The sequence below is a fragment of the Harpia harpyja genome, chromosome 11 (genome assembly GCF_026419915.1).
Source record: "Harpia harpyja isolate bHarHar1 chromosome 11, bHarHar1 primary haplotype, whole genome shotgun sequence".
NCBI lineage: Eukaryota > Metazoa > Chordata > Aves > Accipitriformes > Accipitridae > Harpia > Harpia harpyja.
Window position 1 is genome coordinate 13,351,795 of NC_068950.1, and position 12,277 is coordinate 13,364,071.

General features: G+C 43.5%; 1 protein-coding gene across 3 annotated transcripts in view; it reads left to right on the plus strand.

Moving 5' to 3' along the window:
• Positions 1-923: 923 nt before the first annotated feature.
• The window catches only part of PLA2G4A (phospholipase A2 group IVA), an 86,079-nt gene continuing 74,725 nt past the window's right edge, over positions 924-12,277 (plus strand). Inside the window, exon 1 of one of the 3 annotated variants that reach the window (XM_052800984.1) lies at positions 924-1,056. The gene's annotated coding sequence lies outside the window, so the exon portion shown is untranslated. Of the gene's footprint in view, positions 1,057-8,095; positions 8,219-12,277 lie in introns of those variants that run through there. The other 2 variants (XM_052800986.1, XM_052800985.1) reach the window with 2 other exon arrangements.

The following is a 12,277-nucleotide window of genomic DNA, read 5'->3' on the forward strand; positions in this document are numbered from 1 at the left end:
GCATCACCTGACAGTTTTAAAAGGATTTGTTGCAAATGTGTTTAATGGACAGAATTGCTGTTCCTGTCCATAGTTCTGAGAATTTTGGATGCTTTTTGAGTCCTGATAAACCCCTGGCATGAGGCCCAAAGCATCCTGCTCGGTCACAGACCAGAGGGCTGGTGCTCTTCCAGCTGCATCGGGAAGCGGTCACGGGGTGAGGCGGCTGTGTCAAGTCGGGAGATTGACACCGGTGACAGGCAGGACTCGGGCACTTCAGCCTCCCAGGCACTGCTGGGGACCGCACTGCCGCCCTAACACGCTGGGGACCGGCTGCTAAGCAGGGGCTTGGCCACGACGAGCGGCTTCTCGCCTGGTCCCACAGCACCCAACGCAGTGCTGCTGGCAGCACTCGGGGGCAGATAAATACAGTATTGCATAACACACATTTATTCCCACATGAATATCCACAGATTGTCACTGCAGCAATGGAAGATATGGATTTTTTTCTGTAAGTTATTTTAACGCAAACTTCCATTTAGCCGCCTGTTAGACAAATGAATTTTTTTTTTTTTTTGTCACAGTCAGTACCTGGTTGCTTTCTACGGCTTCAACATTAACGCTGCTCGTGAAGAGGCCCCGCGGAGAGCCGGGAAACCCCGAGAAGGGCCAGCACCTCCCGTACCGCCCGCCCGGCCGCCGCCGCCGCCGCCGCCGCCGCCACCCCTCTCCTCACGGGAGCGCGGGCCGCGGCTGTTGGGCGGGCAGGTCGCCCTTAAGGCTGCCGGCCGCTCCTCGAGACTGCCTTCACCCTCCGTGGAGCCTGACCGCCGCCTCGCCATCGCCGTACGTTCCGCCCGAGCGGCCGAAGACAGAAAGCCGTGCCGAACCCCGGCGCTTTCCGCCCCCCAGCCGCTCCGGCCGGCCGGCGCCTCACGCCTCCTTAAGAGGCGGCGGTCAGCTGACGACTGGCGCCTCCCTCGCCGCGCGGGTGAAAAGTGCCGTATGCCCGCAATGGGGAACGGGACCCTGCCCCAGTCGAGAGGGATGGCTGAGCCCGCGGGACACCAGGCGACCGTAAGCGCGGTGCCTCCTTCTTACGCGTTCAACAGCGGCTCCTCCGCGGGGTGGGAGGCGAGGCGAGGCCTGACAGGGCGGGGGGGGTGCGCGGTTGCTGCGCCCGGCCCCGCGGGCAGGCAGGCAGGCAGGCAGGCAGGGCGCGGAGGGCCCGGGCTGAGGCGGCTGAAGCACCCGCAGGGGCGGGCCAGAGCGCGGCAGTGAGGAGCGGTGCCGGCCGCCCTCCCTCTCTCCCTGTCCCAGCGGCAGGGCAGGGGGCCGATCGAGCCCCCTTCTGTGAGGGGCGCCGAGAAGGGGGGCCGGGGGAGCGGGGAGCGGCGTCTTTCCGCGGGCGCCGTGTCAGGCACCTGCCGCCGCGCTGCCCGCCCGCCCCTGCCCGCGCCCCGCTGCGGGCAGCGCGGCCGTGGCTGCCGAGGAAGGCGCGCTGTCCGCTCGTCTCTCTGTCAGAAACGCGGTCGCCGTACGGCGTCCGCCCTCCCCAAGCAATACGCGCGCAAAACGAAGCTTTCGCCAGGTAAAAGGGGGCAGGGAGGGGTGAAAAAAGCGTTCTCAACGCTCGCCACGTGTGCCCGAGCAGCGCAACGTGTGCGGCGAGAGGTACGAGGGCATGCCCGTGGTGATGGTGCAGCAAGTGGAAGGAGGGACTGCAAAAGTTACGTAAACTGCATTACTCATTATCAGTCCCTCAGTCTTGGGGTGCTAGGTTCGTGCTTGCCTTTGCCCAGTGTCACTGGAACTGCTTTTGACAACAGTTACTGCGAACTCTGCCATCTCATTTGCTTATCCCTGCATAGCATGCATGATGAAGCAATCATTTTGAAATTTATAGGGAAGTAAAACAGTACAACTGTTAAGGAAAAATTTCACAAAATGTCTGTGACAGTGGCTTTTTTTTTGGGTCTGATACCAAAAAAAAGTGCGTAAGAGTTCCTGTTTGTGACTTACAGCAGGCATTTATTAGCATATATTAGAAGTATGATCACAGACCATAATCTCTTGTTTTCATGGGGTTACGTGTTCTTCTTTGGGAACAAACTTGCACACTTTTAATGGTGGAGGTTAGTTTGTTGTCCTGGTTGACCTCTGGAGAAGCTGCTGCCTCAGTGGTATGACCAGTTCCAGTGTTGGTGGTTGTGCACCCCCCCTCCCCCCAGTAGCTCAGGGGTTTGCGTTGGTACGAAGTCTGCCACCTTCCCTCGAGCAGCCACTGACAGGGGGTTTGAACTGCTGTGCGGGGCTGTGAACTGGAGCTGCTGAGGCTCCAGCACCTGTTGGCTGTGTGACCCCTGCAGAGCTGGTCACAACTTGTCTGTTGGCACCTCGCGTCAAACCTTTTGGGAAAATCCCTTTGGCCACCTGACTGTGGAGTGTGAAACTTCCAATTTGGAGGCTTCTTGCAGATGAAAGCATGAAAACTCTGCAACTAGATAAAGATCTAATCCCAAGTGAGGAGCAATGATGTGGGTAGGACTTCTGACTGCAGTGCGTGTTCCTGGCAGGAAGATGGTCTTCTGCACCTCAGTAGGCTCAGATACTTAGTGTATGAAACAACTGATTCATAGGATCAGCTTCTTTGTGGTTACCAAGAGTTGTTCAGACTACTAAGAATTTCAGAGTGAAAACACGAACCTAAAACTGATATGCTTATTTTATTTTCTTTCTGTTAGGGGGAAGGTTTTGAATATACCGTGTAGAGTTAAGTGCTCCTCTGCCATTTTTGTCTCTCAAAATCACCACATTATCCCTTTATGACCACCTTTCTGCACTCTCTTGTTCTGCTATGGCAGGGATACATAACAAAAGAGAAATGGAAATACTTATTTATGCCTGAATCACATAATTTAATCTCCTCACGCATGGCCAGTTAATCTACACTGGAAAAATACTAGTTTGATTCTTGGCACCAGGTGCTGTTTATGACTTGTTTTTCTTGGAAGAATTAGACCAAAAAAAAGAAACAAAAAATTCCAATGCTGCTGTTCATTAAGGTTGCATACTTTATATCATCTTAACTTGAATGTATTTTACTGACCATAGTTATCATAAGGTGTCCTTGGATTTTCATGATCCTTTGAATAGATGACTTTTGTCATCTGACCTAAAATAGCTACAGTAGGAAATGTTTCAGCCAATCTTTTTTTGCCTTAGTATACTTCAGTTCATAACTTTTAGTCATACATAGGGGGAAAAATAATGAGTATGGAGTGAGCCCTCACTATTTCCTTCAGAAGTATTCCTGCAAAGCCATTGAGCAGGCTTCACCAACATCTTGGGTGGCCTCTACTCTCTTCCTTGGCATTTATTCCTGACAGTACCAAGGGACTGAATACAGTGCAATGTAGCAATGACTTTCCAGGTGCACATTGCTTCAGAGGTAATAGGAGATGTCTCTGTTTGAGTCTATTTTAATTGATGTGCAATATTCTGGTATGTGGCAACTTTGGTTACTTCCATATAGGTTGGAAGAGGACAGCCTTGACAGTAGAACTGGAGCCGTTCTAGAGACTTGGGAACTGTGAACTCAGATTGAATTAAGTTACTTGAATGGCTTGGCCTGGAAAATATTGGAGATAGACTTGTGTAGCAGCCAGAGAAGGAGGTGTCTCCTGCTTGTACCCAGAAGTTCAAGTGTATGAAAACTGACTACAAAATATGAGAAAATACTTGGTTTCCCATGGAAACCTTCTAGCACAACAGGTAGAAGCTCAGAGTATGGTACTGTTGTGGTTTAACCCTAGCTGGCAACTAAGCCCCACACAGCTGCTCGCTCACCTCCCTCACAGTGGGATGGGGGAGAGAATCAGAAGGGTAAAAGTGAGAAAACTCTTGTGGGCTGAGATAAAGACAGTTTAATAGGTAAAGCTAAAGCCGCGCACGCAAGCAAAGCAAAACAAGGAATTCATTCAGCACTTCCCATTGGCAGGCAGGTGTTCAGCCATCTCCAGGAAAGCAGGGCTCCATCACACACAAGAGTTACTTGGGAAGACAAACACCATCACTCTGAATGTCCCCCCTGTTCATTCTTCTTCCCCCAGCTCTATACGCTGAGCATGACGTCATATGGTCTGGAATAGCCCTTTGGTCTGTTGGAGTCAGCCGTCCCAGCTGTGTCCCCTCCCAGCGCCTTGTACACACCCAGCCTGCTTGCTGGTGGGGTGGTGTGAGAAGCAGAAAAGGCCTTGATTCTTCATTACTGCTGAGCAGTGCTTACAAACATCCCTGTATTACCAACACTGTTTCCAGCACAGATCCAAAACACAGCCACATACTAGCTACTGTGAAGAAAATTAACTCTATCCCAGCCAGAACCAGCACAGGTATGGCCCATGGTTAGTGCGTGGAGTTGTGAGATGGGAGATTAAGTTCAAATTTATTCTTTACCTGATAAAAAGCACTGATGTGGATCAAAGTCGTCTTATCCTTCAGGGCAGTATCCTAAGAAGGGGACTGACCTTCAGGGAGAAGAACCAAATTCTTGACTAATTGTTTACTTGACATTGACGGGGAAGCCCACGTTTCAGTGGTTGCTTTAAAGACAAGTACATGTCAAAAATTTGTCACTTACAGTCCAGAGATGATTTAAGCAACAAAATCAAGTATTTTCCTACAGCTATGGTTCAGCAGGTGTTTCAGCTCCCAGCTAAAACCTAGGGGACCAGTCATGAGACACATTTTTAAATTGAGTTTACAACTCGCCTGTTTTTTTCATTTGCCTCTTTCTAAACAGAAGCTCCATGTAATCTGTGGAAGTATTTCTCTTTGATTTCATGGACAGTGGCAGCAGAATTGGCTATCATCTTCCTGAGAGGTGATGAACTCTTGTGTGTGTTCACTATGCCTCTGATATAACTGCGCCTTTCTCACTAGTCTGAAAAACAAATCCCAGAACCTGTTTTAGTAATGGAAATGATCTCATCACTGCCCTAGGTTATAATAACGTGATGTAGTAACAGAATACTTTCAAAAGAACTCTCTCTTTTTTTTTTTTTTTTTCCTTAAATAAACCCAAAACATAACCCAAAAAAACAGAAAACCACCCCGGTATTCAGACTTTCCTGAGGGCTTTCATTTACTGTTTGCCTCAGAGAAATGATACAAATTTCCTGACTGTACCAACTTCCAGTAGCCTGTGTGTCAACGTCTGGAGCAGTGTTACTCAGCCCATGGTGCAGGGACAGGAGATGGTCTCTAGGAGATGTGAAAGTGGTCCACAAAGCAGGAGCAAACAAAGCACCAGGAAGCTCCAAAAAAAAAATTTTGTTGTTTTAAACAGGTTGTAGGGAAAGTAAAAGTAACTAATGAACATTTAAACTTTAGCATAATTTTTTAAAATGGAAAATACTGTGGCAATATTGCAGGTGAGAATTGGTGGACTTTCCTGAGAAATATCAATTAGTTCTTCAGCATGAAAGTATTGTATAGAACAAGATGATTTCTACAAAAAAAAAAAGACCACAGTGTTGGTGAGGGGAAAAATATCAGACATATATTGATAGATGATGTGGCCATCACTGTACAGATTTTATTCGTTTTCTCTAAGGTTCATGATGAAAGCCATGAGCTGTTGCCATTGGTAACTCTGAAGCCTGTGTTGGTCCTGTATCAGCTGGCAGGCGTTGCCAGGGGCACGGACACTGCAGTTTTTCTCCCAATACGTTTTCCTTTCCCATAAAGATGGTTGCTGAGATGACACTTTCCATCTCAGCTCATGCTTTTGCTGTGTGCTGGGGTTTCCAAGACTGTTGGTGTGTGCAGTGACAGAAGCTTTTGAGATCTGGACTGACAAATAGAGAATTTTAGAAGTCAGTGTGTGAGTGAGTTGCCCAGACTCTACAAGTAATCCCTGGAGGAAAAACAGGCACTTCCAGGGTAAAGTTAATGTGATTCTAAAGCAGATATCCAACAAGCCACATAAATTCTGTGCTAGAAGTGCTTCTCTCTCTGCTGGCTAAGCACAGATGAAGACTTCTATATGGTAGGCGTTTGAAGTTAAGTGAGGTGAATCCTGCCTCTGGTGTCTGTGTGTCTGAGCGCAGTAGTCTCTTGTGCGGGCTGCACAGCTCTGTTTGCAAGCACTCTTTTGAGATGCAATTTCCTTTCACATGAGTGGTAGCATTGGTAATGGTGCATTCTAGAGCTTAGAGCAAAGAATACAGTGCTGCTTTTTGTCTGCTCATAACAAAACTACTTTGGCAGACGTTTATAGGCTTAATTACTAAATTAAATGTTGCTCATTTTTTATTTTCATCACCTCAGGATGCTGAAAGCATATTTTCAAGATATAAAGTAGGCTTTTTGCAAACAAGAATCCTTGTGTCTCCATTGTTCCAGCTTCCATCCCTAAATATGCAGATTTAGGAAGGAGACAGAAAATATAGGGTCAAATCTTCCACATACCCAAGTTCAGAACTATACATGATTTCACTCAGTCACATTTGTGTGTTTTGTGGTTATCTGATAGTAAAGCCATTGAACTGACTCATGTTTGATATTTATCTAATATTTTCCTTAAAATGATCTCAGCATAAATCAGTAAAACTTTTATTTCTTTTCTTAGTAGTATTATCAGTCAGTTACAACAGTGCTTATATCCTTAGCTAAGATCTATAGGAATGTGCACTTTTATAATAAATTATCCTTTTATATTTACAGTGATTATAAAGTTATATATTTGTTTGCACACACATACAGATTATAATAAGATCTGTACAAATGTATATTTCTTGTAATAAGTGGCAGTCACAGTCCCCAAGGGATTGCGTTTTAGAAGACATGCATGATGAACAAGACTGATAAGTGGAATGTTGGGGTAGATGGAGATGATGGAGTAAGAAGCACAGTGAATGCATATGTATAGGCTGTCTTATCCTGTCTGGTCCATTGCATTGGCCAGACCATTAAACAGAAAGATCTGGCTTTTGGAAAGCTTTGTAGGTTAAGTGTGTGTGTGGGGGGGTTTTTTTGGTTGATTTTTTTCTTTTTTTTTTTTTTTTTTTCCTCCCTGTTGCTGTGTCTGTGTCTCAAGGATATAGATTGTAAACAGGGCTTAACTACTAGAACTGTATTTTTCATGCATTTAACTTACTGGATTGTCAATTGGATGCTAAAAATAAATGCCCCCAAGTAGAGGATTAATTTTGGCCTGTTCCAAACTCCATTAATGTCAGTAGGAAAACAAACAACACTCATGGGCAATTGTTGTACCAGACACTGAGAAGCTCTTGCTGTGGCCTGAACCGTTACTTTGCATGCTCTGTCAGAAAAAATTGTGCCTTTGTAGTCAACATGCAAAAGTGTAACTCTATGCAAAATCAGCAGCTGCTGCCCAACGTTGCAGTTGTGTTAGGAAAGAAGACAAAACACAGAACTACAAATCATTTCGGGGAGAAGGTGACTGTGTAGACTTGTGGAATGTAACTAATTAGAAATTTTCTGGTTGTTAGTCTTGTGTACCATCTTCTAAAAATAACCTCTAATGGAGAATTGTAAAAGATAATGCACTTTTGAAGCACTTCTGTTCTTTAACATTTCATAAATATGGATGCCTGCTTAAATAAACATCTGCAGTAATGATCATATCTTGACCTGGGAAATATCTATAAAATATGAAACTAACCATTCTTATGCTGCTGTTTTGTTTGAGTCCTTTTTCGTCCTAATCCAAAGAGAATTGATAATGAGTTTCTAACCGTAGCACTTAGTGCAACACCCCTTTATCTTTTGATAAAGGCATGAATCTGCTAAGTTTTCACGACCACTGTGTTTTGGGGCTGTCCTCTTATGTGGAAAAATACTTTTTCTTCATGTAACCAAAACCCTGCAACTATGAATCAAGGACAATGCTGGTGGGAAACCTCAAGAAAAATGAGAATAGTAGCTTGTACAACATCTATGAGGAAGATACTAGGAAGCAAGTCCTAGCTTTTCTTATATCCAGTTTATTTTTATGGGTTTGTGTGTGTTCAGTGATGATACTTGCAGACTCTTTTTTTTTTTTTTTTTTTTTTTACCAGGCAATTTAACGTTCCAGTAGGATGTTGGTGTGATGTCTGTGCTGACAGTAATGAAAACCAGTTCTTTACTAATTGCAAAATCTGCCAGTATCTTGCATTTCTCTGGCATTTTCCACTTTGAATAGCACATGCTTACACAGACCTTCCTGGTAAGTGACCAATTACATTTAACTATGACATACTTGCAAGTATTATTTTGCTTTTTATACTTAAATTCCTTTTTCCAAGAATCCCTAATTTATTAATTTAATGAGCTCTTCAACATTCTCAACTCTCCTGTGGCTTAGTGAATATAGGTTTAATTTTTGTAAGGGTGTTTTTGATATAGAGAAATAAAACAGCTTCTTCCTAGTCATTAAGGCAAATCTGAATCAAAATTATGTATAAAAACCTGAAACCATGTCTCGTAGTCTCGCCTTAGACATTCTCCCCTCCCAAATCCACAGTGTTGTAAAAAACTGGCCACTATAATTACGGTGAATTTTATTACGTGTTGTTTGTTTGTCTGAAAAGAATTAAGGCATGGGTGGGTTTTGTTTTGTTTTTTTTTTTTGCTTATCTTTTATGTGCTTCTGAGGATTATCTCTTATAATTTAGGAACTGAAATAATGCAAGCATAAAAAAGATGTTTGATATGGCGAAAGCAGAAGGAAAACAAGTTTTGTTGCTTGTAACACTTTTTTTTTTACCAGTGAGTGCAAAGTAAGGAGGATCATATGAACCGAGCCTGGCTTCTCCCTCCAGTTCCTTCTTCTCTTTAAAATTACTGCTTTACGTAGGTCTGTCTATGATCAGCTGTAACGCTGTGTGTTTCTGAAAGAAGCTCAGAAAAAATGGTGTTAAGTGGAGCACAGCAGGACAGTGCTGGCTAACACACTGGTGCGCGCAGGTGGAGAGCAGTGCCCAACCTGTTTTCTATATATTCAAGATGAGGAATTTGACTGATTTTTTTTTTTTTTTTTTTTTTTTTTATGCTAGAGCAGAATATATGGTTGGTTGTGGGGCAGTCCTGCTTCTTGGTATCACTTTTTGTGCATAAATGAAGGGCCAGAGAAAGAACAAGCATCAGGGATGAGGGAGACCAAAATTCATATGCCTGCTCTGAAATGAATAGTGTGGGAAGGTGAACATTAGTCTCCCCCAACTGAGAGTGACCTGGCCACATACAGACTGGCTGTTTTGAATTAACTTCAGTTTGAGTATAAGTGTGATTAAACTCTCCCAAAAAGAGTTTTACTAAAAAACTGTAGTTCTCTAATGACAGCTCTTTGCTTTGACAAACTGACATTTTTCTGAAGAAAAAGTCTTGTTGAAAAGTGCTTGAACGTCTCCACTGTGTATTCCTTTGTCCTGTAATATGTCAGTCATTTCCCTTTCAGCACAGAGCTGGCACATCAACTGGTGTTTTAAGATGCTGAGAGAGAGTTTGAGTTTGCAAGGGAGGTAGTAAGCCCTTGGTGTCTTTAAGAAATAGTTAAATTAAAAGCTTAGACAGTTTGGTAAGAGAGTAGTCATAGTTCATTTAAGTTTTGCTGAACTTTCTCTGGCTGACCGATCCTCTGTGCCTCAGAGCAGAGCATAAAAGTCCCCCTTATGTCCCTAATTTTGCAAAGCTGTTTTAACAAGGGAATATGTAAATTTGGGTTTGCTTCCTGGCTTTGATTGCTGTCCATTTGCTTCTTGAGTCATTGTTTGTGGGTCCTTAGTGTATTAGATTGATTGTTCACATTACTGAAGGCCACATTTATGGTCTGGGTAGTTAGCAGTGACTGCTTTTTTGTTAGTTTTGTGGTTTTTGTTTGCTTTATGTAACCATTGGTGTAGCTAACCTCTTAGTACTGGTAGAATCAGATTACAGTAAGGTTTGACATATTTTCTTGCTTATGATAAGTAGAAAAATTTCCAATAATTGTATTAAATCAAAATGTTATTTTCAGTTTTAACCCATCTCCAAAACCTTAGTTGGTAATGTTGTGCATCCATTAATAGTGGTTTAGGTCCTTCCCCTCATCCTCTTGGGGCTTCACTCTGTTGATAACAGTAGCACTTGAGATAGTTGTCTGAAAATGAAGCAAGTGTTGCCCAGTTCAAAACTTTCTTCCTAAATCAGCAGAGAGATTGCACTACAGCTCTTACAGCAGCTTGCTGTTTTTGCTGCTGTTACTCTGAACTCAGCTGAAATGGTGGAGCAGAATATTCAAGCCCTTTTGATGCTGCCACTGTAGGCCTGGGAAAAGAGCAGGCGCAGGCACTTGTTGACTGGAGCACGGCTGGCAGAGATGACTGGGGGACAGAGAGAGCTTCAGAGAAGTCATGAGAGGCATGGTACAGAAAGAGGAAACTCAAGAAGGGGCAGAATAACGTGCCACTCCCTTGTGCAGTCTCCGAGCAGGAAGACAGCTTGCTGCTTACTCTTTCCAGGCAGGAGAGGAGGCCTGCAGAGGAGCTGCAACAAAGTCTTACTTGAATTCATAGAGGAAAATCAAAAGCCCCGAGTAAATGCTTTGATGATGTAAGTTTGCCTTCAAACACAAGCTGGCGTTTGAACTTGGGAGCTTTTTTGTAACTGCTCAAATCCTGGACTGAAGGCCTCTTTGGCTAGAGGCTTGGCTGTGTGGGGTCAGGCAGGCTTTGCGCCAAGCCGTGTGGCTTTGTGTGGAAGCCAGGTGTTAGATACATGATGAAGACCATTGGTATTGATGCACTTTCTACTGCAAAAGTGTCCAACTGGAGACTTCTCAAGAAAATGCATAGGGCAGTTGGGCTATCCTGCTAGGTCTAGTATTTATTTATTAAATCAGTTGATTATAAAATTATTTATATATGAAAAATACAAAGAAATCTTTCATAGTACAAGTTTACCACTTAGTCTCTCCCCTCAAGAGTATAATATATGCAGTAGGGATGGCTGTATTTGCCTTTGTCTCTATGTGTTTGTGTGAAACATACATTTATGTTACTTACTCAGACTCCAGCTTGGCAATAGCCATAAAATATTTCCATATAAATTTTACTCACGTCATGTAAAAGAGGCTGAAAAATCTCAGCGTCAGAAGTTTCTTCATGACTACTTTTACTAGAAAGTCCTGACAAATTTCCTTGAGTCACTCTAACTACTTTGTCATGCTTTTAATGTTATGACCATATAGAGCAAAGGAAGTGCAGCACAATTGTCCCCTTTATTGCAGACAGTGACCAGAGCTCATGTTTTGAGTAAACAGTCCCAAACCAGAACATAAAAGTTGTAATGTTGAGTCATGTTGTACAGACACTGAGTGTAAGATGATGAAACACACCTTTTGTGTGCAGTCCTTTCTCCATCCCTCCAGTGCCAGCATGACAGTAGCCTGTGTGTGCTGGCTGGCATTACAGTTGGCACTGAAATGCCAGGAAATTTGGAAAAAAGGAGCAGTTTGGATAACTTGCTCTGGATACTAACTGAATTGAAAAAGAATTAAAAAAGATATTTAAAGGAAACATTCGCCTAACTTTCAGCTAAATTTGTTTTATTGTTGACATGTGTTATCTGAACAAAGCCAGCTGTTAATTTCACTAGCTCCTTGCATTTTTAGCTGTTATTGTGGTTGTTCTTTTGTGTGTAACCACTGCATAACTGTAATGCAGAAGGATTGTCAACTGCAATTGCAGCCTGAGAGCATTGGGCAGCTTTGCATGCTTGTCTCTTCCCCAGAAAGTCAAACGTAAATACTTAAATAAAATTTTATTCTAATATTTTCCCTAAAGTGTTTTATTTTAAACCATCCCTATCTTACAGCAGGGAAGCAAAAGGAGTGAAGGTGTAGGTAAGTTAAAGATATGTAATAACCAAAAGGCGTAATCTTTAAAAGGCATTGGCCCAGAAATGTTTAGGAGCTGGATGACATCCCTGTTGTCACCAAGGGAGAGTAAAGGATTTGGATTGAGATCTTTGGAGTCTAAATGTAGTACCCTAACACATTCAGCAACAGTTCTTTTCACAGTACCAATGAGGCTTCTTAAAGTGGGTTCCTGGTGGTTTTGGCAGGGAACAGCTCCTGACCAGCACACTGCAGCACAGTAGAGGAAATGAAAGGTTTTGTCAAAGATCCAGGTAAGAATGAAATGCAGGGGAGATTTTTTTTTTTTTTCTTCCCTTCACCTAAGTTTTAAAGAAATATATTCAACAAACAACTCTGTCCAGTCAGGTGTTGCACTTGAGATGTATATAA